The sequence below is a fragment of the Triplophysa rosa genome, linkage group LG12, assembly GCF_024868665.1.
Source record: "Triplophysa rosa linkage group LG12, Trosa_1v2, whole genome shotgun sequence".
Lineage (NCBI taxonomy): Eukaryota > Metazoa > Chordata > Actinopteri > Cypriniformes > Nemacheilidae > Triplophysa > Triplophysa rosa.
Genome location: NC_079901.1, coordinates 15808356 through 15836159, shown reverse-complemented (window position 1 = coordinate 15836159; position 27804 = coordinate 15808356). Strand labels below are relative to the sequence as shown.

At 37.6% G+C, this 27804-nt stretch overlaps 1 protein-coding gene and 1 long non-coding RNA gene across 13 annotated transcripts in view; one reads left to right on the top strand and one right to left on the bottom strand.

The window, feature by feature from the left end:
* The first annotated feature begins 12463 nt into the window (after positions 1–12463).
* Positions 12464–27804, top strand: part of mef2aa (myocyte enhancer factor 2aa) — an 83265-nt gene continuing 67924 nt past the window's right edge. For 11 of the 12 annotated variants that reach the window (XM_057347452.1, XM_057347450.1, XM_057347454.1 and 8 more), the window contains exons 1-2: positions 12464–12791; positions 19169–19310. The gene's annotated coding sequence lies outside the window, so the exon portion shown is untranslated. Of the gene's footprint in view, positions 12792–15552; positions 15687–19168; positions 19311–27804 lie in introns of those variants that run through there. The other variant, XM_057347444.1, reaches the window with a different exon arrangement.
* LOC130562454 (uncharacterized) lies at positions 13708–15440 on the bottom strand. The gene is made up of 3 exons (XR_008963951.1): positions 15366–15440; positions 14250–14288; positions 13708–13747 (listed from the first exon to the last, which is right to left on the bottom strand). It is a non-coding gene; the product is annotated as an uncharacterized LOC130562454 (long non-coding RNA).

Genomic DNA, 27804 nt, shown 5'->3' with positions numbered 1-27804 from the left:
AAAAAAACAACATAACTGTTCCTTTATCCACCCATGTGAAAGTCCGATCATGTGGTCAAGACCACAAAGCAAAACTACTGCTATCCGAAGATTTTATTAAAGTAATTTCAGTCTAAAGGGATAATACATTTTGTGTGAGGAAACTTGTGCTGAGCCTTTAAGGCTAGCTCCGCCCCATTACCGCAGGTAATATCGCGTCCTTGTAGACCTGAAGATGTAGCCCCCGTCTCTTACTTGAATACCTGCAGGATTTCTGCAGCCTAATCTCCCATGATTAGCCTTTGCCACTGGGTCCGGGTCATTAATCCCGTCCCCTACAGTGAGTGACAATAATCTCTGCTCACTGGGCAGAGGAGCCAACTCCATTTGTCACTCTGTCACCCAGTGGCTCTCACATGGGAGAGGACAAGGACCATTTATCTACAGAATGTGCTGGAGAAACTGCAGGACCGGCAAATTAAAAAAAAGCTTGATACTTCTACAGGAATCCTCAGTGGTGTAACAAAAAAAAAATATATTATTATTATTGTTATTATTATGTGGACTAAGGATGTTGCTTTATTTTATATTATATTAGTCATCACTATTGTAACACGTTTGGAAAGAAATGTTAAACCTGAAGTATGACTTACAAGCAGGTTGGTACAGAACACTCCCACAATCTTTCAGTATAGTCATTCAGCAAATGTCCCCATCACAATCTCATATCATTGGTTGAGTTAACTTTGCTGTGGTCAGGATGCTTATAAAAATGGATGGAAATTTTGTTTTCATGATAATCAACCAATGTTGGACTTAGTTGTCTTTGCATTTTAGATTAAGAATGAGAGAACATATTTTATGTTTGAAAAACTGTGTAATCTCATTTGGCTTTGCACTATGGCACACTTGTTCTGAGTCAACGGTGTCTGCATTTTCATCATTCAATTAACCTCAGATTGTGTGTCATACCAGGAAAAGAATGTTTGTAAACATGACTGACTCAAGATGGTGACTATCTCTTTCTCTCTCTCTCACCCCCACGTGCTACCTGAAGCCACAGAGCCTCGGCAGACTTTAAAATGAATAAATTTGTATATTTTAAAGCACATCCCTCTTTGGCAATGAATTCTCCAGAGGCCTTTTCTCTCGTCTCGTCTCCCAAGTCTGCCTCACGCCCTGTGGAGTCATTAGTCGCCTTGCTGTATTGAATCTTTAATCATTTGAGTTTGAGAGAGATAAAAGGAATATTGCTCTTTAAAATTCCAGTTCAGCCATCTCCACTTCGGCTGTTTCTTTGATGTGCAACGATATTTCCTATTTCCTCTGAATTCAACATTTGCCAGATAGAGAGACGTTACACAATTGGAGCTGAGATTGGTGAGCTCCCAAAGGTGAGTGGTGGTCTAGTGTGGGCTTGCAGTTTTCCTCCATGCTCTGCACTGCCAAACTAAACTGTGTTCTGCTATTCTCCAGGCAACAGTCATCTATCTGTGGATCTGAGGATTGGCAGTCATTCTCTAAAAGGACAGCTGGCAGCAATTGTTGAACTCTGCCTGGATACTGGATACAATGGCACCTTTTCCAGTTCACCCTCATATCACCTTGGATTGTGAAAGGTAGAGAACAGCTGACCTGGAAACTTTAGGGCGATTTATGTTTATATCAAAATGTGTTATTGTACTCACCTTAATGTCACTCCAAACTCATGTTCTAAAGAAAACAAAACACTCATGTTTGTTTAATGTATATTTATTTTTTCCAGCTTGTTGTTAGCTTTCTTGACAAAACATAATTTTTACAGTGCTCTTTTACACACACACACACGCACACACACACGCGCACACGCATACACACACACACACACACGCTGTATGTACACACCTCAAATACTTTCCTGCCTTTGCACTCACAGATGTCAGGACAACACAATAATAATGTGTGACCTCGTTTTGGTCTGATCTCACCGAACAATGGGCCTCAACGGAGTTAACGTTGCATTCCTATGCTACAGACAAGCCTGTCAGACCTGCTCGAAACGTCACATGCACACTCACTAACGCAAACAAGCCTACGCACAATAGTTGGATGTCAACAGCAGCTGTAATAGGGAATTCTTACAGGAACAACCTGATGTAGTAGATGACATTGAATCTCAACAAAACAAAACATGAACATAACAACAAGTCTTCCCTTTATTCATTTTTTTATTCAAAAACACATAAAATAACACTTAAGGGGATAACTCACCCAAAAATGAACATTCTGTCACTATTTACCCTCAAGTTGTTCCAAACCTGTATAAATTTCTTTGTTTTGATGAGCACAGAGAAAGATATTTGGAAATATGCTTGTAAAAATAGGATGTTTTGAAGAATTTAGTATAGCAAACCGTTACGTACCTTTAACTACCATTTTAATTTGTCCTACTATGGTAGACAATGATTTCTCTGAAAATTGCCAACATTATTCCAAATATCTTTCTCTGTGTTCAACCAAGTAATTTATACTTTCCGGTGAGTAAATGATGAGAGAATTTTTATTTTTGGGTAAACTATCCATTAAATTTCAACATTTTCTCTGCCCATCCTGTATTATGCAAAGCATGCTGGGAACTGGACATCACTAGCCTGCAGTTTCAGCCATTCAAGACTATAATAAAAAATTGTTATGTGGTCCTAATATACATGAAATACGGTGACTTCTGTTTTTACAAATATACATCAATTTGCATGCAATGAAATTATGTATAATATTAAGTTGAATAAATCAAGCAAATGCACAAAAATAATTTTGGGTGTACATTGCAATTGCTAATTTATTATTTACAACAGACCATTTAGTGTTCTTACCTGTGAGGTCTGGGGAAAAATGCTGTCATTGTGCAATAGACTATATTCTTTTCTATGGTGATATTAGCATTAATGTAATAATTTGCTTTGGTTGTTGAAGCTGCATCATTGTTAAAAATAACTAAGGATATTTAACTCAGTATCAAGCCTTTTATATTGCAGAACTGAATCGCATCAAGCCATGACATTCCCTGATACCGTAGGTTATTGCCGTGGAGACCCCGGCCCATGTCTCTCACTGTCTCTGTGGCAATCCTGTTTGCCTTATCTGTGTGCATTCTGGTTCTCCTCATTACAGAGAGTGAGAGAGGAAAACTCACAGAGCGAAAAACCGAGAGCACACAATCCATCTTCAACACTCATGCCCTGCGCTTGTAGAGCTTTAGACACGACATTTCTACTTTTGACTGGAAATCTAAGCCTATTTTCATCTACCACAGCACATTTTCACAGTTGCAAAAACTGCTTAAGACACACAGAATTGAGCGACACACAGGATTATAAATGGTTTGCGCGTAAAATGCACGAGCGAGAGACAGAGATGCCTTAGAACTTAACAAAACAACTCATAAGGCTATATTTATACATATGTGCCTTAAATATCGACACTAATGGACCTATCTGAATGCAGGAAGGTGGTATACCACACAGACCTGAGGGCTAACTCAGTACCCCACTTGCCCTGTGCGATCTTCCTAATTTAGCTTCTGAGTTTGATATAACGCTGCAAATATTTGCTGGCCTGCACATTAAATCTGTTTGCTCGGGATGTTTTGACAAACAAACCGCAATGGTATATTAAATGAAGTAAATGTTCAACAGTGCATGCAATTATGTGCTACATATATCTGAGCCTCTTCAATGAAAGAGCGTCTTTGTGTTCTTGAGTCTTGTTTAGACAGATGGTTATTCTTCTAATCTTGATGTTATCGTTTTTGCATTGAAAGCTTTAAATGTTCAATTTAAGGCATACTGGCCTAAAAATAAAATGGTAATATTTCAAATATTTATAAATTATGTTTTTTATCAGAAATGTTTAAAATGCTTTGAACTGCTACATCAGCCTCTCATGTGCAAAAAAGATTCGCGTTATGGGGGTTTTCAAGATTTTACCAAAGTAGAAAATGAGTTTCCTTCCATTGTCACAGACTTCCTTCCTGCTCATATTCATCTATATTCATTTATTTCCTGCTTAAGGTTCCTGCTATCAAGATTGTCCGTGAGGTTTCTGTCTGCAACACAGTTCAAAGAAGAACAAAAGCATGTAGGTACACTTCATCACGACCTTGAGTGACTTTTTCAGTTTCAAGGTTCTGGGGTTATTTGAAACACTACTGCGAGTATTTGTGATGTGTCAATGAGATTCTCCTTGTTAATCGACATAAAATAACATCCTTTTTCTTTTGTTATCAAGAGATATGTAACAAGTTCTCTGTCAGAGTTTGTGACCTGAATTGTGCATTGAAATCTTCAGGATTCAGAAAAGCCATTTGTAAACATTTGAATCATTGTGCTCAGTTCAGTTACAGAGGGACACGCATTTGATGTAAATGCATTACAGGGATCTTTTAAAATGGCAGTGAAGCATAAAATGTAATGTGACAACAGTTTACATTTTTACAGCTGATGTTGTTTGGTATTTTGTACTTTTAACTTTATTAGAGTATTTGAGAGGATTTGTATTTAGTTCAGTTTGAGTCTGAGGAGTTTCTGAAAATAGTACATAATTCCAAATTATAAAACACATTTACCATGGTTTGAATGTATGCCTATGCATAGCAATGCAACATCTCATCCCACTAAATTTCCAACTGTGAAACATTATCACCTGAAAAATCATATGTCAGTCATTTTATCTCTGCGGCATTCCTCCTTAAGTACCTGTGCTATGATTCTGAAGAACTATATAGAGACATTCTGGCTATAGACTGTTTTCAAGGCAACAACATAAACAAACGTTACTGTGCATGCACGCTTTTGTGACCCAAATTTAACTTCTGCACATCCGCAGAGAATAGACCCTGCAGATTATTTCTGAAAACATGCTAAAGAAATAAGTAAATTACATTTGCTAGCAAGTTTAAAGTATGTCTGGCCAGTATTACTTTGGGTTACCAGTAGAAGAACTGTTACTTGGATAAACTTAAATGCAGCACGACCCATTTGACAAATGTTTTACTTATTAATACAATTAAACAAATTGTTTATTTAATACAACTATTATACAATAAAATATTCATATAAATTAATATTATTATAAATGGATTAAAATATAAATATTATTAGCCACTAGCCAGACCGATAAACAAACACAGACCGGAAGTTTACTTCGGGCCAGGCGCGTGCGTCTGATGAAACAGTCTATAGTGGGCTGATGACCTTAAATAGGTAATTTTAGGTATGGACATTTAAAATGAAAATCCATGTTTTCTTTTTGCATTTAATACTGTAAAACAATTCCAAATATTCCTAAAATCATAACGTTATTTTAGGGTTATTAGGTTTCAAACTGTTCCTTTTAATAACATAAAACATAATAAAGACTTGTCAACATTTAAAGCACAACCTATAAATATCATCATCTTGGGTTTAGAATATAAATATTGTCATCTTGGGCTCAGAATGACAATGTTATAGTACAGGTGTTATGAGGTTGTTTTAATTACATGTGTTTTACATTAATAAATGAATGTTGTAAGCAAACGTTGGGAGAGGTGGGTGTTCTTTGTATCAAAAGCTCATATTATAGTCATATGATGTCTGCCTCCTTTGTGGGTTCATGAACAATGTCAGCCTCAAGGACAGCCTTCCAGCATTTCAGTCTCAAAAACACAAGAGGATTTTTAAGACATTCTAGCCATGAAACACAGGAGGACTAAGAACAAGTGTGGCACTTACAGAAGCCTTGGATACCAACCCTGAACCTCTGTAACGGTCAAGCTTACTGAGTTTACAATGTAAAAATGTTTGATCTGATAACTGCATGTTATCAGAGAAGAGTAAATTATTTCAACCCTCACGTTCTGTTTAGGGTCTGATTAAACCCAATGTTATGAATGTATGACACATTTATCTTTTTTGTTGAATTTTACTACTGTGTGTTTTATCGTTTATAGAAATATCAGTCACATTTTTAACGCAGAGGTTAGGGCTTCAGTCAAATCTGCCATATGGGTTTTAAGAATTTAGAACAAATTTATTTTTTATACATACAATATATTATGGGACCCTGAACATAAAAATAAAAAAGTAAATCTCAGCAGAACATGAGAATTATTCTGACCAGTCACAGCTGATGGCAAAACGTGATGTATTTGTGTGGGAGGAGCTAGATGAAGACCTGTCTCTGCCTTTGACCAGCTTGAAATATGCATTGATTGGATCACGGGTGATTAACTTTTCAGGCCTAATTTACTGTACTTTCTCATTCATTTGCACAGAGTGACAAATACTGGCAGATATTCAGACCGCCGCCGGTCGTCCGTGAGTCAGGGAAACCCACAGGGAAAGATGAGCAGAGAGGTTGTCTCTCTCACGGCCTCACTTCACGTCTGTTATTCTTGCTCACCTGGTGTGCGGAGAGACTACACCGACCATAGTGAGCCTCCCTATCCGTAGGGAGCCGTAAAGGGCTTCCAAACACCCAAAGAGGGCGAGACCAGACTGAAGACTTTGTTGCAGTTTCCAGGCAACATGTCGAATGAGCCTGTGGAGAAAAGGTGGAGGAGGTGCACCTCGGGCCCGGAGGCTTTGGCGTGATTAATGGCAGAGGTATGCTTTACAGCAGGCATCCTCCGAGAACCCGGAGATCAGTCTTCCTGTAATACAAATCCGACATTTGCCTCCCTCCCCTGTCTCCACCCCACCTGCTCCTGCTATACACCATCATCAGAACCTCAGCTCCTCACTGCCAAGTGCATCACTGGCATCGGACTCATAAATCATCCCCAAACAAAACACGCTTAATCTGCGACGCACAGGCCTGACGCGTAAATGTATTATTTGTGTGAGATACACGGCGACTTGTCCTGAGAACCTGCTGTCTGTCTATTTGAAAATAAATACACACGGATGGGGGGCAAATGCTGTTTAAAACTTCTCAAGTGATAGAGGAGGTTAGTTATGTATGATAGAGAGACAAAGCATTTACAAGGCTAGTTAATTTCAAGGGTTTAATGCGGCGCAGACCGCTTTCTTCTGCAGCCTTCTTGCCAAAGGATTTTCTCTAGCGCATTTGTAAGACATGAATACATAAATCCTTTTCCTAGATTAGGTTGGCAATGAGATGAATGGTCTATGGTGTGAGTCAAATTGCCTGATCGCAAGTGGGTTTTTTAAATGGCGCCATATGAGGTTAATGAAACAAAGGATTACCGCTCTGTAATCCCAGAACAACCCAATGTAAACTTGCTTTACTGGCTTATCATAACTCATGCTCTGTTTTATTCTGCACGTACTGAAGCAATACTACATAGGAATGCAGTCACACCAATGTTCCTAACCAGGGGTAGTGTTGCAGGAGCTCCATCTTTCCACTGTGAATATTTTAAGTATTATTCCTTGAATTCAGCATTTGCAATAGACAAGTGATTCCACAGATCTTATCACCACACAGTTTATAAGAACGCGTGAAATCGCAGGGGAGTTTTTCCTCTGTAAACCCTTTTGTGATGAATGCTACTGACATGGTGCCGATTGCTGTCAGTCATCAACATACATCTGACATGAATCTGCGTAAATCACCATAAGCACCTTGGGGTGCCTCGGGAGGTAAACAAACTTTGCTCATTTACAGAAGCATTGCTATGGTTTATGCTCACAGTTTAATAGTATGGAAATAGCAATACAGGTCATGAAAGAGACTGAACTGAATATCTTGCAGATTCTGTAAACCTATCGTGCCTTTTGTTTGAACACAAATCAGGTTGAATTTGAAGAGGAATTACCTGCTGCATCATCAGAGCAAAATCTTTGGAGTGGCAAACAACACAAGGTAATGAGTGAATGAACATGTTGAAGTGCAGTTGCTTAATTGCTTACATGAAAAGCTCGATGATATACAGGTTCTGGTCATATAATTAGAATATCATCAAAAAGTTGATTTATTTCACTAATTCCATTCAAAAAGTGAAACTTGTATATTATATTCATTCATTACACACAGACTGATATATTTCAAATGTTTATTTCTTTTAATTTGATGATTATAACTGACAACTAATGAAAATCCCAAATTCAGTATCTCAGAAAATTAGAATATTACTTAAGACCAATACAAAGAAAGGATTTTTAGAAATCTTGGCCAACTGAAAAGTATGAACATGAAAAGTATGAGCATGTACAGCACTCAGTACTTAGTTGGGGCTCCTTTTGCCTGAATTACTGCAGCAATGCGGCGTGGCATGGAGTCGATCAGTCTGTGGCACTGCTCAGGTGTTACAAGTTTCACTTTTTGAATGGAATTAGTGAAATAAATCAACTTTTTGATGATATTCTAATTATATGACCAGCGCCTGGTAAACTCAACATCTGTGATCTTCTAAAAACTGTGATGTGTACTGTAAATCACTAAGATCTAATGTTGACATAATTTATCGCAAATTCTTTAAGTAATTAAGTTGCAAGTTATTTTTAAGCAAAAGCTTGATTTTAGGGGGTCTGTGACCCCCATAGGGGGTAGCAGTAATGCAGGGGGTCTGTTTATAGTTTGATTGAAAAAAATGTGATATTAGATTTTTAATTATCACTCTGTACATCAGTTATGATTATTTCAAGGATTTGCAAATATAAGCATTGTAAAATACTGTATATAAAAGTATAGCTACTAAATGCATGCATGTTAGTTTAGATCACGCTTAAAATGAAACACCCAATTTAATGCAATAGATAACATGGTGTCTTTGCTTCTCTATCCATCCAGGTCCTTGGCTTCAAAACATTTGAAGACTCCATTTTCATTATTGTGTACAGGTGCACTAAAATTTGTTTTTATGCCACTCAAGGTTGAAGTTATGATAAAATGAGAAAATAGAGAGAGTTCATAATAAATGCAATGCTTTATGTGGGCATTACAGATATAAAGGCTTCGCAAAATTCAAGTAGTGTAGAGTATGCAAGACAAATAAAGAAACAATATTTGTAAAATATAAATGTAAATGTTATAGTGCTGGAGAATGTACAGTTTTGTTTTTGTTTGTATGAAAACAAGATGATTCTCTGCATAGATATTTGCTATTGCTCATATCTGCTCTCTCTCTCTCTCTCTCTCTCTCTCTCTGATGTTAGTATGCCATTACAGCTTTGTTTAGCAGCAAGGTTAAGTGGTGAGAGATGTACTTATGTCAGGTGTTCAATGAACATCTCCTTTGGCAACTCTTTGGTCGTAATAGGCGTGTTAATGATTTTAGTACAAGGTCTCTGTGAAGTAAAAAAAGTGTCTGTGTTTCAGTTTTGTATTTGGCCTTATTGATCAAATGCTTTTTATGGTTTCTGTCTTACTGTCCTAACTTAAGGTACTGTAAAGTGCACAAGGATATTGATTGTTCCGGTTACACTTTTTTTTCTTTTTAAAGGAAGGTGTTCAATAGTTTGGCTGATTCCAGACTGCATTAGATAGATAGATAGATAGATAGATAGAAGGCACTTTAGTACAAGCGCAGGCCACCTGATGAAAAACATTATCATGAAGGTTACATCAAGGCAGGCATGAATGATTTATTATGTTTTGTGAATTACAGATTAGGTAGGACCTCAAAATAAAATAAGCAGTTGTATAATCCAAAAGTGTGGAGATTTAAGCAAAGTAGAATTATTAGGCCTGTTGCTTTGAGTTGTATTGCATAAACTTTAAGTGGACAGATAAGCACCGTTAGACCAATTTCAGTTATTTGGTTCAGAGCTTTGGAGCAATGTGAGAAAAACACGAGATGAAATCTCTGGATCCTACTGTGACTTTACCCGAAAAAAGGTCTGTTGATGCTCAATCTTGTTTATCAAGCAAATCTGGTACCCGACAGCAATGTGTCAAACTGAATTATTTGAGGCCATTTTGCAAGATTAATTAAATGATTCTTGATACTAAAGACCTAATGAAAAATGGGAAGAACAGTTTCATTTCTGACCCTGCTCAATTATTAATGAACTCGCTGATTCGTACAAAATGGCTCTCTTTTATAAATGGTGCTGTGCAGTAACTTCAACAAATGGTGAGCGAATTAAAAAGCTTTTATTGCGGCTTGAAGCAGCTGTCTGTAGGTCATTGCAAAAGTATAGACACAAAGTAGGATACACTAACCTTTTGAAGTTATCTTTCTGGAGAAAAGCCAAATCTTAAAACCCACAGAAACATGTAATAAAATGACATGTGTCATTTGTGCACTCCTATATAAACAATAAAACAAATATTTTGTTGCTTATGTGTGTTACAACAAAAGTAAACTATAGGATATATTTGTCATAGGTACCAAGTTGGATTTTGGCTCAGTGGGCAACTGGTCAAACTGTCAAATTAGACCTAAGGAACATAAAGTTTATAAAATAAAAGTTGTGAGTGCATCAAGCTCAGGAAACTGCAGCGAGAACAAAAGGAGAAAAGTAGTTAGTTGGAACTTCTGAGGTTTTGATTAGATATGTAACACAGATGCATAAGTATGTGACAGTTGTGTGCGGTGCTGGCAGGGCATGCTTAGTGTTAATTACGCACGGTAATGAGAGAACAGAGCCAGACTGTGAGACACAGGGTATTTTTAGAGCCTCTGCGAAGTTATCTTATGCACAGGCTCGATCCGCACAGAGACAAACTGCCGTGCTTATGAACTACTCCATTTTTTATACCTTTTTAATAGATACTGTACTTCTGTGTTCTCCTAGAAAGAATGATTTTGATTAGTACTGTATGTCGATAATCTGTGCACAAATTTCCCCAGATTCCTCTATAATTTGTTAAAATTTACAGTAATTAATGAATCATTTATTGGCTTTTAAGTGTTTTAAAAGCCAGATTATATTTTAATTTGATAAAACAATAATAAAAAAAAAACATACTTTCACAATATATTTCAATCTTGGTTTATGTTAATTTCCCCATATATTAATACTTTTTCAGATTTCAATTTTAAATCAGATTTTGAAGTATAAATTAACATTAGTTAATGTATTATGATGTGGTATAATAGGCAACATTAAAAACTAGGCTATGATAACGATGCATTAAAGGGGGAGTGGTTGATTTGGAAAGGTGCTAACTTTAGCCTGCTAGCACTGAAATGATAATTCCACCCTCTATGCGATTCGCCGTCCAAAGCCACGCCTCCTCCAAACACATGAATGTATTTCGTAAATCCACGTAATGAATTACAAACTAAATCCATTAAATTCTTCTCAAAGCATGCACATACCTGTCCAAAAGAAAGAGAGCAACCATGGTATAGTCTTTCAGACCCTTTGCCTGCCGGAGCTGTCTCCATCGTGTAAAGGCTGAACCGATGTTAATTCGAGTTTTTCCTCTTTCATGATCCAGACGTTTTTTCGTCTCTGCTTTTTCAAAAACTGACTTTTGTTTTGTAGATTGACTTGTTGTCGGTTCCGCAGGAAAGTTTGATTGTTGCTGATTGTCCGCCATTCTCACTACATTGACACAGCGGACGTGAGTTTGCTGATGATGTATGATATCTGCGTGAACATGGTGCACAGTGGTATGCAAAATACGTTGGCTGAAAATGTACACATGACCAGTCACAGCGTTCGGCCAGAACGTTTTGATTGGGCGAACGTTTTTTGGTCATACGCCTTTCACAGACGATATATATTTATAAAATATTATTTGACCACTATACTTCTTGATTACTTTCAGGATGTAAAGAGATTTCCAACCAGCATGACAATTTTTTTTTGGACAGGATCACCTATTCTGCCTTTAATCTAGAATCAGCTGTCATAACAATGACCCAATGTGTTTATACCATGTACCTGTTGTTTAGAAAAAAACTCCATTCTCTAACAAAGTTCAGACAGGAAATCTAGCTTGACTACAGTAATCTTATAGTCTGTTATTGTAGATATTATAAGTTTCTTTATTTAATTGGTGGCTTGGTATCACAGAAGTCTGCCGTTATTTGTGGTCTGGTACAATGCTGAAAATGTCAGCTGTCTCATTTGAGCGTGCTTTAATAAACCCTACTGCAATTCTTGGGGACTATATGATTTATCAATACAAAACTCCAGTTGAAACTTTAGGTTGGCGGGCTCATTTTGTCAGTATTCTATTGAACCTCAATTTTTTTGACAGTATACAGTATAATAGTCACAAGATTTGACTTCAATGATTAGATCACTTTTATTGGTTTTAATTCAAGTGACAGTTAGTAATATTGAGAAAGGAGTTGACATGGTTTTATTACGAGAAAGCTAAATGACAGGGGTTCATGGTTTTAGTCAGGCAAGTTTTTTTTGATCAGCTCAATTTTCCACTTTTATTAATAATCATATCACAAAAAAACATCCAACATGCTCAGTATTGGTGAGTGACAGCTGCGGCTGGTCCACCACTCCCCTGAGCCAAGCCCTGCCACATTCACGCATGCCCAGCATGTCAGGGTCCATCTGGGATCCTACCCTTCAAACTTCTGTTGCCCAGCTCCCTTCCGGCAGAAAGACCTAGGGACGCGAGTGTGAAGTCAGGCCTCACAGGGGCAAGAAGAAAGCCGTCTAAAGCCAGCTGGTCTGGCTTTGAGGAAAGCAAGAGAATTACAGAGAGTGAAAGAAAGAAAGAGAAAGGGGAACGGAAAGAAAGAAAGAAAGAAAGAAAGAAAGAAAGAAAGAAAGAAAGAAAGAAAGAAAGAAAGAAAGAAAGAAAGAAAGAAAGAAAGAATAAAGTTAAGTTAAGAATGTAGGAAAGTGACACCTGACTGAAAGGCTTTAGCAGTGGGTTCTGTGAAGGTGATCGTGCAGCTCGAGAAACAGGTGAGATACAGCCATTCACTGAAGGGGAGGGGCAATAGGGCAGATGTATTGTATACAAAATATTAACACAGTAGCATGAGCTCGTGGGTTGTGGATGGTACCATTCAAATTATACTAAATCATAAAACATTTTTATAAATGCATGCCAATAGAAAATAAACAAACCAAAGATTTTCCATATTGTACAGTCACATATTTCTATGTACAGTACAATGTAGCAATAGCATGTGTAAACTACTTGACATGCAATGTACATTAATCAAATAAATCCAATAAATCTGACCAGAAGAGTCTACCTACAATTTGCGTTATAGCTGATTAGATACTAAATTGGATAGAAGAAGAATAAAACATGTCTCTTTCTAGTTAATCTCTAGACCACAGGTGGCTGGGGTTCAGTGTGGTTTGTTAGGGTTTTGGTGCCAATGGGTGTTTGCACAGTGGATCCAGAGTATGTGACTAGCCCTGATGGGACTATTTTTATGTACAGCTCTGGCTTTACAAGGCTTTAAATAGAATCTGAAAAAATCTGAAGTCACAGAGGGCACATAATTAGGGATTTCATCAATATCCATTCCATAGCTATTTTCCAGGACTAAGTTATTTAAAATGTTAGTGTGCTGTGGATTCCGTTGCTATATTTATAAATTATTAGTGATGTTATACATTGGCACTATTGAATTGATAATTAAATAATAAATATATCTACAAATAATAACATAACAAATAATGTTGATAATTGAGATTATGATGCACTTTTAAATAGATAACATGCTAATCGTTGAACATTTAATCATGCTGGCATTTCTGAATAAAACAGAAAACAGAACAAAACTTGAGGAAAAAATGTACATTCAAATTAAATATACATATGTTTTTTATTTTTAATACAATATAGTCAACAGCATGATTTACCTCAGACATTTTTTGAGAGGAGTGTTTTCCATTTTTTTGAACTGAGGAAAAAGATTCAATGGTATTCAATTTGGTAATCAGAAATATGCCACATATGTTGTTGATAGAGCTTAAATTGTAATTAAACCACAGTATTTCTTAAAAATATTACAAAATATGTATTACACTAAATTAGACAAATTCTGTTCTCTATAGCAACCTGTTTAAAAAGAGCATGAGGCAACTCAAGTAACCTAATTCCATGAAAATACTTGTGTAAAGTATCGAAGTCAACTACCCAAGCTGCCAAAAAGGGTACTATTTAAATCAAAGATCTTATTGTGTTCTATATATATCACATTAATGCAGAGCAATACAAATGTAATATTTTGTTGATGATGCATTATTGTTCTGTATAGTATATTCTTGTATTATAGTAGTAACTTGTAAATATACACTTAGATATAATATACAATGGCTGTTGGTTTAATAAATCTTACTGTGATTAACTGTTAATGTTTTGTTAAGCCACACAATTCGAAGAACTGGTGGTTATGCACTCACCTGTTTACTCATAGCAGCTGCACAAATGTTTGCTTGTAGCTTGCATTTTCAAAATAGATGAAACAGATAAAGTGGTTAGTATAGGCTTACAATTTTAAATAAATGTTTAGCCTTTTGTGGCCTTGTGGTGGTAAAGGATTGCTTGAAATGCTTAAAGTAGTTTGAATACCTATTATTTTTAATGTTGTGGCAGTTAGTTAAACAGTACTGCTTAATTGTACTGCAGATATTAGTAATCAGAAGCGTTGTGGGTATATTTTGTGACATTTATATCTGACTTAGGTCATGTTTTGAGTCCATTTCCCCCTTATCTTCTTTTGTTCTCGTTTCTGTCTATCCTAAAAAAAAATTGAAAACAGTCCCTAAACAACATAGACTCAACAATCAAATCACTTTCATAATTTCCTTTTTTTAATCTAATATAAAGACATTCGTTTCTGACTGAGTAATGTGAAGAACTAGGCCTATACGAAGCAGCACGACTGCTTGTGACTTTTTTCCCATTTGTCTTTTGCATTGTTTTAAATGAAATAAAATGTTATTATTTTGTTATCCTGCATATGTGGTAAAAAGTGAAAGACATTTTCCCTTCAAGTCCCGGCAAAAACAACTGTTCTGCCACCACACCTATTTCATAGTCCTACAACTACACGTGACACTGCCACATGCAACGTAAAACGCGTCCAGCCCCCTTTTTCTGATTGGCCGCTAACAAGCCGCTGAAGAGATCAATTGGATAAGAAACATGTCACTTCAAAATCGTTGACCCTATTGTTAATGTTGTTCAAAAGAAGTTACGTCAATCGTTTCTGAGGTAGCACAAGCGTAACCACCATAATAAATAATAAAAGTGAACGGCACAAAACGGGTTTACTGCAAGTAACACACATTCATCACTGTAGAGGACTTTACCCAAAAGTGACGCCTTTTTAACTTTTTGCGGAAGGGCTGTTATTATCAACTTCATTGAAAATATAACATGTACACACGACTACTGACTATTCGGTTTTCTTCCTCGATTTTCAAAGCAGATGATATCATGAAACGAGTTCTTTCCTCCTCAAGTCTCGCGCTCCTTGGCCGCCTTTAATTTTCACCAAAAAACACGGTTTATACCTTGCTTCGTGTTTTCCGTCACATTTAAGTCATAGTTCTCGAGTTGTTCGCATTTGTTTTCGAACTGGCGATGAGACACGAGTAGAGTAGGAGGAGGATGAGGATGAGGAGGCGGTTGACTTGACTCGTTCGTCATATTAGGGGAGGAGCTTGTGTTCTGACAAGAGCGACTGCTGCTTCTTCTGAGTTTGTCAGCCCAGCTCCCGAAAATAGAAGCCTTGTGTCAATGTGACTGAAAATACATTTATGTCACAGCGTATCCACGGGAGTCACTGATACACCGTATCTATATACAGCGAGGGGAACCGCGAAGAAAAAAAGGTGAGTCGCAAAAATAGCAACAATGTTACACAGCAGCGGAGTCTGGGAGAGTGAGGGGAGAAAGCGCGAGAGGGAGTCGTGGAGTGAGACTGGAGAATCGCGAATTAACGCTTTACAGTTCGTTGGGAGGTTAAACGTGTTTGTCATGTGTTTCTCGGTGGTCGGCAACATGGATAGAAATGTCTGGTGTCGGGTCGTGAGCTTTGGAGCGGAGGGGAGCTGTGTTTTCCGCTCGTGTAATTCTCTAAGCTGTGAAGAGCTCACGCGGTTTTGGGGAATAGTCCACTTTGACAGTTGGCGAATGTCTTTCTAAGTTCGTCGTTATCCTTTTTAATCAGGGTCATTTGAAAAAGACTAAACTAAAAGCAAGGAGCTTTACTAGAATACCTATTTACCGTAAAGTGAGACATTTTCTGCGTATGAACTGTATAAACCGTTCGTTTTTGTTAATATTCAGGTATCAGGGGTAGAAAAGGGGCACCTGTCTCAGCCTTCAGAGGCAGAACTTCAGTCGGTTCTAAAGTTCTGAATCGGACGGGTAGTGCAGGCGCAGACATGTTATTTTTCTGAATCCTGATGACTCTGGGTAAAGTTGCAATATTAAATCTTTATTTTATGCAATGCATTTTGCTCTGTAACTGAACAATTTTATAGCATGCTAGGTAGCATAAACGAATAGGTAAAATATACTGTACTTCCGACTCTTGTGTATTTTATTACACTTTCAGTTAACAGGGTTGTAATGTTCGCCAGCTCTCCAAAGCACGTCCGACCATTGTATTTTTTATTATTTTGATGCCGCACCGCTACATACGAAGAACTTGGGTGAAGTTAGTGATATTCCAAGTTATTAATATCACGACTCCTAACTTTGAGAATGCTGGTGACTTGGAAATATCCGCTGGAAGTCATTGCAGAGACCTTTTTCTTTCTGAAATCTAGAGGGTGCTGGTCTCTTTCACAGCTTTGTAGAGTTGACACCAGCTGCCCGAAGTGTCATATTGGCGAAACGTCTGCATTGTTTATTGGAGTCCTTCATGCTGTATGATAGTGAAACGAATACAGTTTGAGACAGGTGTAAATTGATGCCATCAATTACTCTAACATGTTAATTTCACTTTAGATTTAATGTTATTAATGAAGTCATGCTTTCTTGTTACAAACTAGTGAGAGGTCTAGCTGTTGTGTGGTACATGGTTGTGACTCATTTACAAGGTCATTATTGCCATACAGTTATTTAATTAAATATAATTTCAATTTCATTTCTGATATATTGAGTTTGTTTTATCATTAAAAAACAACAGGCACATACCCAATGATTTTACTTTTGTACATTATAGTTAAAACAACATTATATACTTTAATACATTTTCCATTGACTTAATCAGTTTGGCACATTATAATAATTCATAATTTGCTGCAGTTGTGTTTAAGGCTTTTTTTCTATTTTATTTGATAATCGTGAGCTTCAGTATTGGTCTGAGGCAAACTGTGGCAGAAAAAGCATTATCAAATTAGCTTGTGATTTTAAACAATTCATGCACAACAACAAGTGTTTCATGGTAAATACAGCCCATTTTGTTGCATTATGTGAACTCTTTGAAAGAGAAGCTGATTTTGAAATGCCCAATGAGGGAACAGCCTAACCATATACAGGCAAAGAGTGGAGTACTTTGTTACACATGCCTCTGCAATGACCCTGTACCCCGCCATTTAGTTATCAGTTAAGTGCCTCAGACTCGCCATGTCTGCTCTCCTTAAAGACCACAACATGACATATGTCATTTTGACCTTCACAAAATACACAACAATAGGTGTAAAATACAAATGATTCACATGAATCATAATGTAAAAAATCTTTTAAAAAAACATTCAAAAATACGGCATGCTGTCTTGACCTGTTGTTCAAATGTCAAAGGCTGAATGGGGCTGTTTTCTTAAGATTGCTCATTGCTTGTCTCTGACAAGCTTTGTAATTACAAGCCACATGAGACAGACAATCAGGTCATGGTACATCATCATGAAAATGACCTCAGGAAGAACGTTTGTCTGTCCCACTGATTGTTTGGCTTTTAAGAGGCTTACAAGTAGTGTTACTATCAGTGATAGTTTTACTTATGATAAGTAACAAAATTACTCTTTCTTACAAAATAATAAAACAGCGGTTCTTTGTATATTTGTTTTGAATTTCTTTGGCTAAAACATGTTTTTAATGTGTCTGAGCATGACAGTCAAAGTAAACAAGAAGTAATATTATCTATTAAAAATCAAGCTGCTTAATTATACAAGCAAAAGTGTGTTTGTGAAGGGCAAAGATTTATTTAGTGTTGATGTCAGAATCTATTTAGTTTACTTTTCTGATCCCTCTGCACTCTGAAGCCTGCACTGCACGCTGTATGTAAAACACCTGTTTTTAATAGTTTGTTAACATTAAAATATCTTTTTTCATTTTCACCTACAGTACAATATAAATATTATTTCAGTCCAAAGGCCAGCGCATTTCCCCCTTCTATGTAATTTCATTATACTTTAATAATCCCAAAGCATGGGTGCAAGGTCAGTGCTGAAAACATCACACTAATACTCAGTAGCCTTCTATTTACACACTTGACGATGAATTAGTGAGTAAAGGATTTGTTTTAACATTCTGGATGTTGTTGTTCACCTAACATTAGGATAAAGCATAGCATCACGCTCTTGACAGATTTGACAGATTATTTATGACATGTCTTTATCATTATATATAGCTCGCCAATATTACGTGCAAGTAACATTTTTCAGAATGCAGAATGATTAAAGTGCCATTATCTATTTATAGACCTTGTATTAAAGGCAATTCTGTAGTAAAGGTAATTCTGTGTATTAAATATCTGATTCCATAAGATATTTCATTTACATGTCAATTACATTGACATTTCTGCCCCATTCCTCCTGGTGTGCTGCTTTTTAAGGTGAATAAAGTTGCTTTGACCTGTCTTGTGACCTTTGTCTTAAAGGTTCAGTAGTACGATCTGAAAGTGCAAATGAACTGTATATACCTACTGAGGCCTGCTTCTCATTTCATACATATGCTTGTCTATAATATATTACAGTGCATTGTCTCTTACGCAGACAATTTGTTATATTTGCTATACATTGCATTTGTACCTCACTTTCAGTATGCATGCATCTTCCCATGGGCATCTGTCTATGCCTTCTGTGAAATAAAGTCAGCTATGGAGAAGTTGAGCTCCAGAGGTGGTGATTGGTGTTGTGCAGGGTGGGGGTTAGAGCGTCTCCCACTGTGCTGTTCATAGCACTCCAATCTCACAGCCTGCTCTCAGCTCCTTCCAGGAGAGAGTGAATAGAGAGAGTCTGGAGTGTGTGGGCGAGTCTGATCTGCAATTAACGCTGGTTGTCAGAAAGAGAAGGCTGGCGTTTACACCATGCTTCTGAATCACTGAGCGAAACACTTTTCCTTTTCTCCCTTCCCCCTTTTACAGGGCATTTTACCCAAGGAAGAGAAAGCATCAAGAAGATCCAAGTAGAAAGAAGTGTTGCTAGCAAAGGAAGAAAGCCCAAAATTGAGACTTGAGCTGGACATTTGGGGTCCAGGACTGAGGATTGTGCTGTATTGTTTGTCAGGTAAGCTCAGTTTCTTCTTTACCTGTAAAACCTTGTTGCACCTTATTTTTAATTGCAGTTAAGTGCCTACTTTTTATGCACAATATGATATCTGTGGTAGAGCGTCTACCGGTTGTTTGTCCAAGTTAAGCATTAACAAGTTTTAGATTCTAATCTTCATTACAGTCCCTGTGTTTTAGTAATTGTTCACCCTGTCAGCTTCAGATAGCAAAGGATGCATTTTTTAGCCTCAAATGTTATTTAACTTGTGGAAGGTGAACCTTAGAAATTATATGTAGTTTTGGTCTCTGTAGTTTCATGAAGCCTTTTTTTATCATTTAGTAAAGTTTATTTTAGGTACTGTACATAAAATACAAAATCTGCTATAAGGTAGATATTGTTACAGCGTCCGCTTTTGCTGTCATCTATTTGCTAAACAAATAACAAGTAAAACAAAATTACCGTTTAGTCCATCGTTTACAAACTTCATTTAATGACACATTTGTGAAGACCGTACAGGAAACAGGCTGTTGTCAAGGGACGTCATTGACTCTACATTTGATGCATCATACTCATTACTGGTTTGAACGCTGCTGTCGTAGGCCCATTCCATTTTCCCAGAGTGTGAAGGCACTTTAGCAGTTTTGTTCGAAATATTTTTCAGATCAACTCTGCAGAATGTGCGCCATGTCCATTAAATCACACTTGCTTTTCTTTTTGTTCAACAGCTCTTTTTCACGCTTGCTCAGAGCAGCGTGATTCATTGTTTATTGGAACCCTATCATTGAGCTGGAGATTCCAGCATTCCCCCGTGAGACCTGGAGGCAGGATGCAGAATCTTGAGCCCAGTAGATAATGTTTGAGCCATAGTTTGCTTGTGTGGGCACCACAGGCATTTTTCTCTCCTCTGGGAACATCTCTGAGGATTTTTTATTCAATAAAAGGCGTATAAACGGACTGCTTTTATCACCATAAAGGGCAGAGTTATGAATATGCATTCGCATGAATATATTCAGTTGATTTAGTCCGCACTGACTTGCCTCTCTATTATCTGTGGTTTTTGGATAGGCTCTCCAGCCCGGCGGAATGTACGATGTCCCAGCGGGGTCATCCAGCAATTGGCCATAAGTAGCAGCTCAAAAACCAGAAACCTCTGGCTGCCTCCTTTCCCACTACTGTGCTACATTGCCACACGTTTGATTCTAAATAAGTTACTAAAGGATATGAGAAACATGTTAGGTAAACAGAAAAACCATCGTTTGAATCGTGTATCAAAATATTAGCTTCTCACACACACACACACACAGAGCTGTGCCTGTTACTAGCCGTAAATAGGTTTCCATAGCACTTGCCAAATAAAACCAACTATCAGGTTCTTAGGCTCCTCAGTTTTAACTTTATTAGGAAGCTCTTTAATATGTAGCGATGATGACTTTCAAACCATTGGCTTGCGGATTAAGTTGGCACAGGCCTCTGCACCACATGAAAATACTGCTCACTTTTTGACACATGGATAAGATTTCAAAGTTAATATTTGTTCAATCATATTTAAAGTGTAAATCCCATATTTGTAAGTGGTTGAAGGTTGGGGGGAGGCATACAGACAATTATAATTAAAAAGAACATGTGAGATGGACTTAGAACTGAACATTATCTGGCTAGATGCATGTCAGCTGAATGTATTCTTGTTCTTCTATTTGTAACGACATAGAAAAGCCTTTGGAATAGTAATGCATTGCTGTCCGTCTGGGTCATCTAAAAATGAAAACGCAGTAGTGTAAGCATGCTAGGTGAAGTGAAGCCAAATACTTGTAAACACAAATTTTGTACTTATGTCTTTGGAGTTTCATGGATTTTGTTTTGAGCTTTCCATTTGTGAATGTGCAACAAAAACGTTATTTATTTTGTCAATGGCATATTAAACATTAATGACTGTCTGAAGTTAAAGGGAGACTCAGTGTAGTCTCAGAGTGCCACAGCTAGGGATGCACGATATTATCGGCAGATAATGGCTTATAAATTAATTATCGGCATCGGCCCGATAAAGAAAATAACGCCGATATGCCTCGCCGATAGGAAGCTGTAATTAAATCATGCTTGTAAAAGCAGCACATTCTTACATTAACTGAGTGCGCAAAGAAATCCATCTCTGCGCCCGTCAGCCGCGCACTGCCTATTTATTGATTAACGTTTTTAACTAAAACACAGAGTAAAAATAAAGTTGAATCCTGCCCATCGTCCATCGGGAGTAGACTTTGAACTTGAGCTCAAGCGCGCATAATATGCAACGCGCCGCCCTGTGACTTTCGTCTCTGCACACTGCCGTTTTGTAGTCTCCATTTCTAAGCAACAAATGCTCTTGTTGCTTCTTTAATTAATATTCACCAAATTCATTTTCCAAATGTTTTAAAATTATTTCGTTTATCATCATTTTAAAATGTGAAAAGCAGGGCTCGACATTAACGCTTGTCCAAGTGACAAGTGAATGTTTTGTATGGGCAAGTGAGAGATAACTTTACTTGCCCGACTGGACAAGTAACTTGAAAGAAAATACCAACAGTGCGACGTATATGTAGAATAATAAGAATACGTGCATTAGACAGAGCTGTGTGTTTGTGTGTAGTGCGTTTGTCGTGGTGGTGCTTGTTGTGTGTGACAATAATCAATTGTCCATGTAACTACACGCGGAGCTTAATCCTGTTATTTAAATGTCATCTGGCTGTTCTGTGTCTCTGAGTGAATTACGTGCACAGTTTAACATACAACACGAGTGATGGTCGAATATGTTATCTGTGTCTGCACTGTATGAGGATGTGAACACATGAACTTCATCTCCAGTCAGAGTTGCTCTGAGAGTTTATTTTACAAGCGTTTTACTGTTTGAGTGACGCTATCTGCAAACAAGCGTCTTCTCGAAGACACGTCAAAATAAAAGTCCCGTTAAATTGAACACTCAGACAAAAAATACTGTGGTGTACTATAGTATTTGTTTTTGAAAATTGTAGTGCTCTTGTAGTGAATTGATAAACACTGTATACTATAGTGAAGTTCAAAAACACTATGGTATCTAAGAATTTTACTGCAGTTTACTATAGTATACTACAGTAATTTATGTGGACAAATATACCACTATTGTATAGTTGAAAAGGAAAAATACACAACTGAGAAATATTCAAACAAATTTAGGTAATCTAAAAATGATACGGCCCTAATTTATTCATCTGTATGTAACATTAATGTCTTTTGTCAGTTACCTGTCTATTCATAATGAACTGTATTTGCATATTTTTTTAATGATGACAACAGACGATTTATACTCCTACAGTTTGGCCTGTGCTACCAAACATTAAACCTTTCTAGCACCAGTGGTATGTGCAAAAAAAGTTAACCTACAGCCTTAACACTAATAATAATTACTGCTTGCCTTTGTTTTATAGCAGTCACGGAGAGTAGGCCTATAACCAAATTCAGGCACCCAAAGCGGAAACGCAGCGGATATGCCCGGTGTAAAAACGCCCGGTGGATAGACAGCATATATCGGTATCGGCATCGGCTATCGGCTTAATTGAGGTGGAAATTATCGGCATATTGGATATCGGCAAAAATCCAATATCGTGCATCACCAGCCACAGCCACACTGTATTACATTTCTATTCACAAAGACAAAATTTAATGTCTTAGGCATTTTAAAAATAAAAAAATATGAGAGATGGGGTTTATTGTTATGATTTTCACAATATTAAACCAGGATGTTTCTCTGATTTGTCATGAACATAAAACTCATTTTGTGTTCCTGCTCTAGACCTCCCTAACATACAGTACAGTATCTATGAATGTAACAGCATTCTTAATAGCAGTTGGTGTCTGGTGTGAATAATCATCCACATTACTGCTGCGTCCGCGTCTGCATTGTCTAAGGAAACCGCTTGCGCTGACCTTTCAACTGCCCTGCCCTTGACTGTGACCTCTGGTGGTAAGCCACCCCACACGGTCCACTCAGCACATGTGCTGCTGAGAAGAGCAGAGCGGCTTAAAGATCGACAGCCCATCTCCTTTGCCCTTCCTGAAGACGCGGTCATGTGTGAGTCCCTGGCTTCAGGTGCCCTTACCTCTTCTCTCTAGGCATTGTCTGGGTACACGGCATCACGGGTACGAGGCTGAAGCCAGAGCAGCAGCCCAAAGCTGCTAATCCTCTTTCCTCATACTGATCCTCTTCCTCTCTGCCTCCTCACCCTGCCACCACGCCTCTTAGGGTTAAGAGGGCAGATTAGACATGAGTCCCATGTTACTCAACACTCGAGCAATACAAAAACCTTCAAGTGCTGAGCATTAATCCGGGTAGTCCGTGGAGGGTAATTTACCGTAGGTTATCTGTTTTTATGGGTCAGTGATTAGCCTTAACATAAGCACCATTATGAACGCCACTGAGTTCAGGTTTATCTTGAAGCACCACTGTGATCCGTTCACAGATTTTTCACAGATTCACCCGATCACAGATTTTCACAGATTTCATATGTAGGTCTATTCTTTAAATAAAGCTACAGTTATGCTTGCTCTTAGAATACTAACGCACAAGTCATATGGTTTGATTAATCATAATTTTTTATCATTTTACAGGATGGTATTATAAATGACCCTTTTTATACTAAAAAGTTGTGGGTTAACTATTGCTTTGAGGCATAGTTTTCTCCAGCACCCTGATAAGAGACTGACTTAGAGGGAGTGGAAGAGTTCACATAGAAATGAAGTTTAGGGTGCATGTTAGTGAGTGTGGCTTCTGAGGTGGGCTCGTGTGAACATGTGGTGGAGACGACTGATGGCTTGTAGGAGTGATGCAGTCTGCAGCACCTGTGTTCCTCCAACCCCCCCCCACACTGCCTCTCATTACCTCTGCTCTGTGGGCATTTAAATGTTAGCTAAGACCACAGCTATGCTCTGCTGTGCATGCTCAGGATACCAACATTAAATGCTATCATCGGCATACCTTAAGAAAGTATCATGTCTTAGTGATGCCTGTATTGTTTTTTACCTTGCAGACATTCTAGCTTGTTGCTTTTTCTCTTATATCATAGTGGGTGGATTTTGAACGTGACGTTTGTCACATTATTGCTTTGCATCATCACTGTGTTTGTTGTTCAGATGAGTTGTTCTTTGCATAATGGCACGTCATCTGTCATGCGTGAAATCACACAGGAGATCTCTTTATACTGTAGTTGTTTTTTTTTGTGTAGAAATTGAGATTAAATAAAGAGCAAATGGGGCTGTTTGTCTTCTGCTTCTCACACTTTATACTCATCCACTGTGCAGGTTCTAACTTTCCACTGGACTCACAAGTTCACAACAGGTGCATACATTTGATACCTAAATGAAACATAACTGATAACTCAATAACATTTCCTGATCTATGAAAGAGCAACCTCTGAGCAATACAATTCCTCTAGGGGTCTGGAATGCTTTCAGCATGTCTTTTAAAGAGGAACCGCCATTTTTTCTGTTAACACCAGCACTACTTCCTTCACAACACATGATGGCAAAACACAAGCAAACAAACAAAAAATTATCATAGTATTTGTATTGCGGTCACACTGTGGAAAACAGTGAGATTTTATCAGTTCTCCGGGTGAGCTGGTGAGCTCTCAGGTATCCTGAATTGCAAGCTTATATCACAGTGAGCAAAGGCATGTTTGGCACATAAATCGTAATGGCAAAACCACCTACTTGTCTTGGGTGTGTCTCTTTTGTTTAACAAGACTTTCCCATATTGCCAGAAGCATGATTCTCTCTTTCGACTCACTTGAACCTGACAGTAAGTAATTTAAGGTCCAGAATAAAGAAACACGCCTCTTAATAAGGACTAGAATTTACTATTCAAACCCAAAGTACCTTTGTAAGATAGAGTAATGCTTATTGTAATTAATGACTTCTGTAATTAATTACTGAATAAAAGGTTACAAACAGAATAATAACAAACGGAATAACAAAAACAGTGTTGGTTATTTTCTAGAAAGCTCTAAAATGCTGCCTTCGGAGGCAGCATTTCAAAGTAGGAAGGCCAATGTTATCTTTACTTCCTGTCTCCTGAGATTCCACCATCAGGTCGATTTTTGAAGGCAGCATGGATGTATCCTTCGCTGCCTTCAATGTCCCACAATTCTATGCGTTTGCTCGTGCAGGGAATGTGATTGGTCGAGCAGGGTCGAGTTCGAAAAAATAAAATGGCGGCCAAAAAAAACGGCTGGAGCACAGTTTTTGTTTAAATAAAGTTATGTTTTTTTTCTTTTTACAACTTTGGATTGCATTTCTAGCGAGAAATTAGTATTGTAGTTTTACTATATTCGATTAGTTATCACAAAGGCGCCCTCTGTTTATATTTCAAACAGAATTCTATTATGCTGCCTCTGAAAGCTGTCTGAATGTGTTTCTCGGAGCTGCCTTTATGCCCAAACGCTGCCCCCGAAGTCATTACCTCATGAGGCAGCGAGGCAACAAGTCAGCTGCCTAAGCTTTCGGACGCAGCCTAAATCAGTCGATCGTAAATTAGCTCGTAATTGTTGTTGATTAACTTAGAAACTTTGACATAGCAAGAAAAAGGAGAGCTGTGCTCATTAAACAGGATGAAGAGGAGCCTGTATAACATTTAGCCTGTTTTTTTTTTATTGGTTGAGCCTGTATATTTTTTATTGGTTGAGTTTAATGTTTTACACTCCTTTGATTTTCTATTTTAGATTAGATTCTGAGTATCGGAGAGATGGCGATGGGCCCATTATATCATTGTAAAGACAGGCAGATCTGTTTGAATACAAAATGCCAAATTACTGTCTTTTGTACAGTGTGATTCCTCCCTATAACTCTAACCACATGTCCAATCTGGCTGTGAACCCTGCCGGTGTACTTTTGGCACACTGTCACAATTGACTGTAAGGGAATTTTAAATTACCCTAATCCCTTGAATTTGCAAAGCCGTAATTTCAGTAATAGATGACTCCAGTGATTTGTCAAGGCCACCTGGAATATTTTACATCTTTCTACGGTCTGTAACACACTGATAGCAGGATGTCCATGTAAAAAGCCCCATCCTGGATTTAAATGGAGCTCTTTGTCTTAGCTGCGCTAAGAGGGAAATTGCCCATGCTCTTAGATCCATATTCAACATGACACTATATCAATGGGGTCTTTTATTTTACTAGTGTTCAGCTGAAGAATTCAGCCATAGCTGTCTTCTTGATTTTTATTCTGTTGCTGGAGGAATACAGTCTTAAGAAAAACAGGCTGATATTTTTGTAACAGGGCCACAGGATTCTATTTAGTTAGATAGGCAAGTTTAATTTAGCACAGTTTATTGTTGTACAATGAGATGTCCTATACAGTAACATCATTACAAAATATTAGGGATGCAACATTTTGGCAATGCAATTTTTGAAGCCAAACAAAGTTTTTTTTTGCTTTTTCATGCTTTTAGTGACAGAGTACAGTGGAGAGCTGACAGGAAAGCTTGAGGTGGAGATAGGTGAGCAGGACCGGCAAATGACCTTTGAGGCAGGAATCAAACTCGGGTTGCTGTGAGCACACTGGCGCATGATAGTACAGAAATGATAGTACAGAAAAATATTTTTAAATAATATGCAAATAATAATTTATATAATTATGCAAAAATATTATGCAAAAACATGATAGAAAACTAATCTCAAGAAATGAAAAAATGAAATTAGATACTAGTAAAGAATTTGGGGCTAAATCAGGCTTAAATCTCTACTGTCTACACACTGTGAAGTGCTTTCAGGTGCTTTGGACAATAATGACAGCCTGTGCTGAAGTAGTGATTTTTTTCATAACAAAGTGTCCTGGATAGTTAACCATAGTCAATCTCTATAGAATTTGTACACGTTTTACAACATTTTGCATTGCTGTTGAACAACATTGATCTTGCAAACATGATCACACATTGATTAGATTAGGTCAGGTCAGCTTCCGTTCTGTCTATTTATCAATTGACATGCCATGCCAATACACCAATATTGTAAAAGAGCAGATAAAGCGCGGTAAGATGATTGAATGGCTTGAGGTTGTTCGGGAACTGATACGAAGTAGTTGACCTCTGCCATGTAAGGAGAAAGTAGTGGCAGCCAGGACAGGGAGGTATCAGTTTTACAGGCATGACATCACCCTCCTTCTGCTGTTGGCACTTTTCAGCAAGGGAAAACATGACGCTACTTCAGTAAAAGTCTGAGCAATTAAAACACAGTGAAGCACAGGACAATAAGGTGCACGTCTGACTGCTTTGTTTCCAGATTTTTTGTGAACATAGTAAGTTGGTCAGTCTCGGCACCTCAGTTATAAATAGTTTTATGTAAATTACACTGGTAACAGTTTTAAAGTATATACCATTGAATAAATTGTGAATAATTTCAATTATTTCTCCTATACAGCAATGGGATTAAATGAAAAAGATGCCAGGAGGTTTACTTAGTGCTTCTGTTTCTAAGATTTTTCCAGGTTCCAGATGTTCCATACGAGA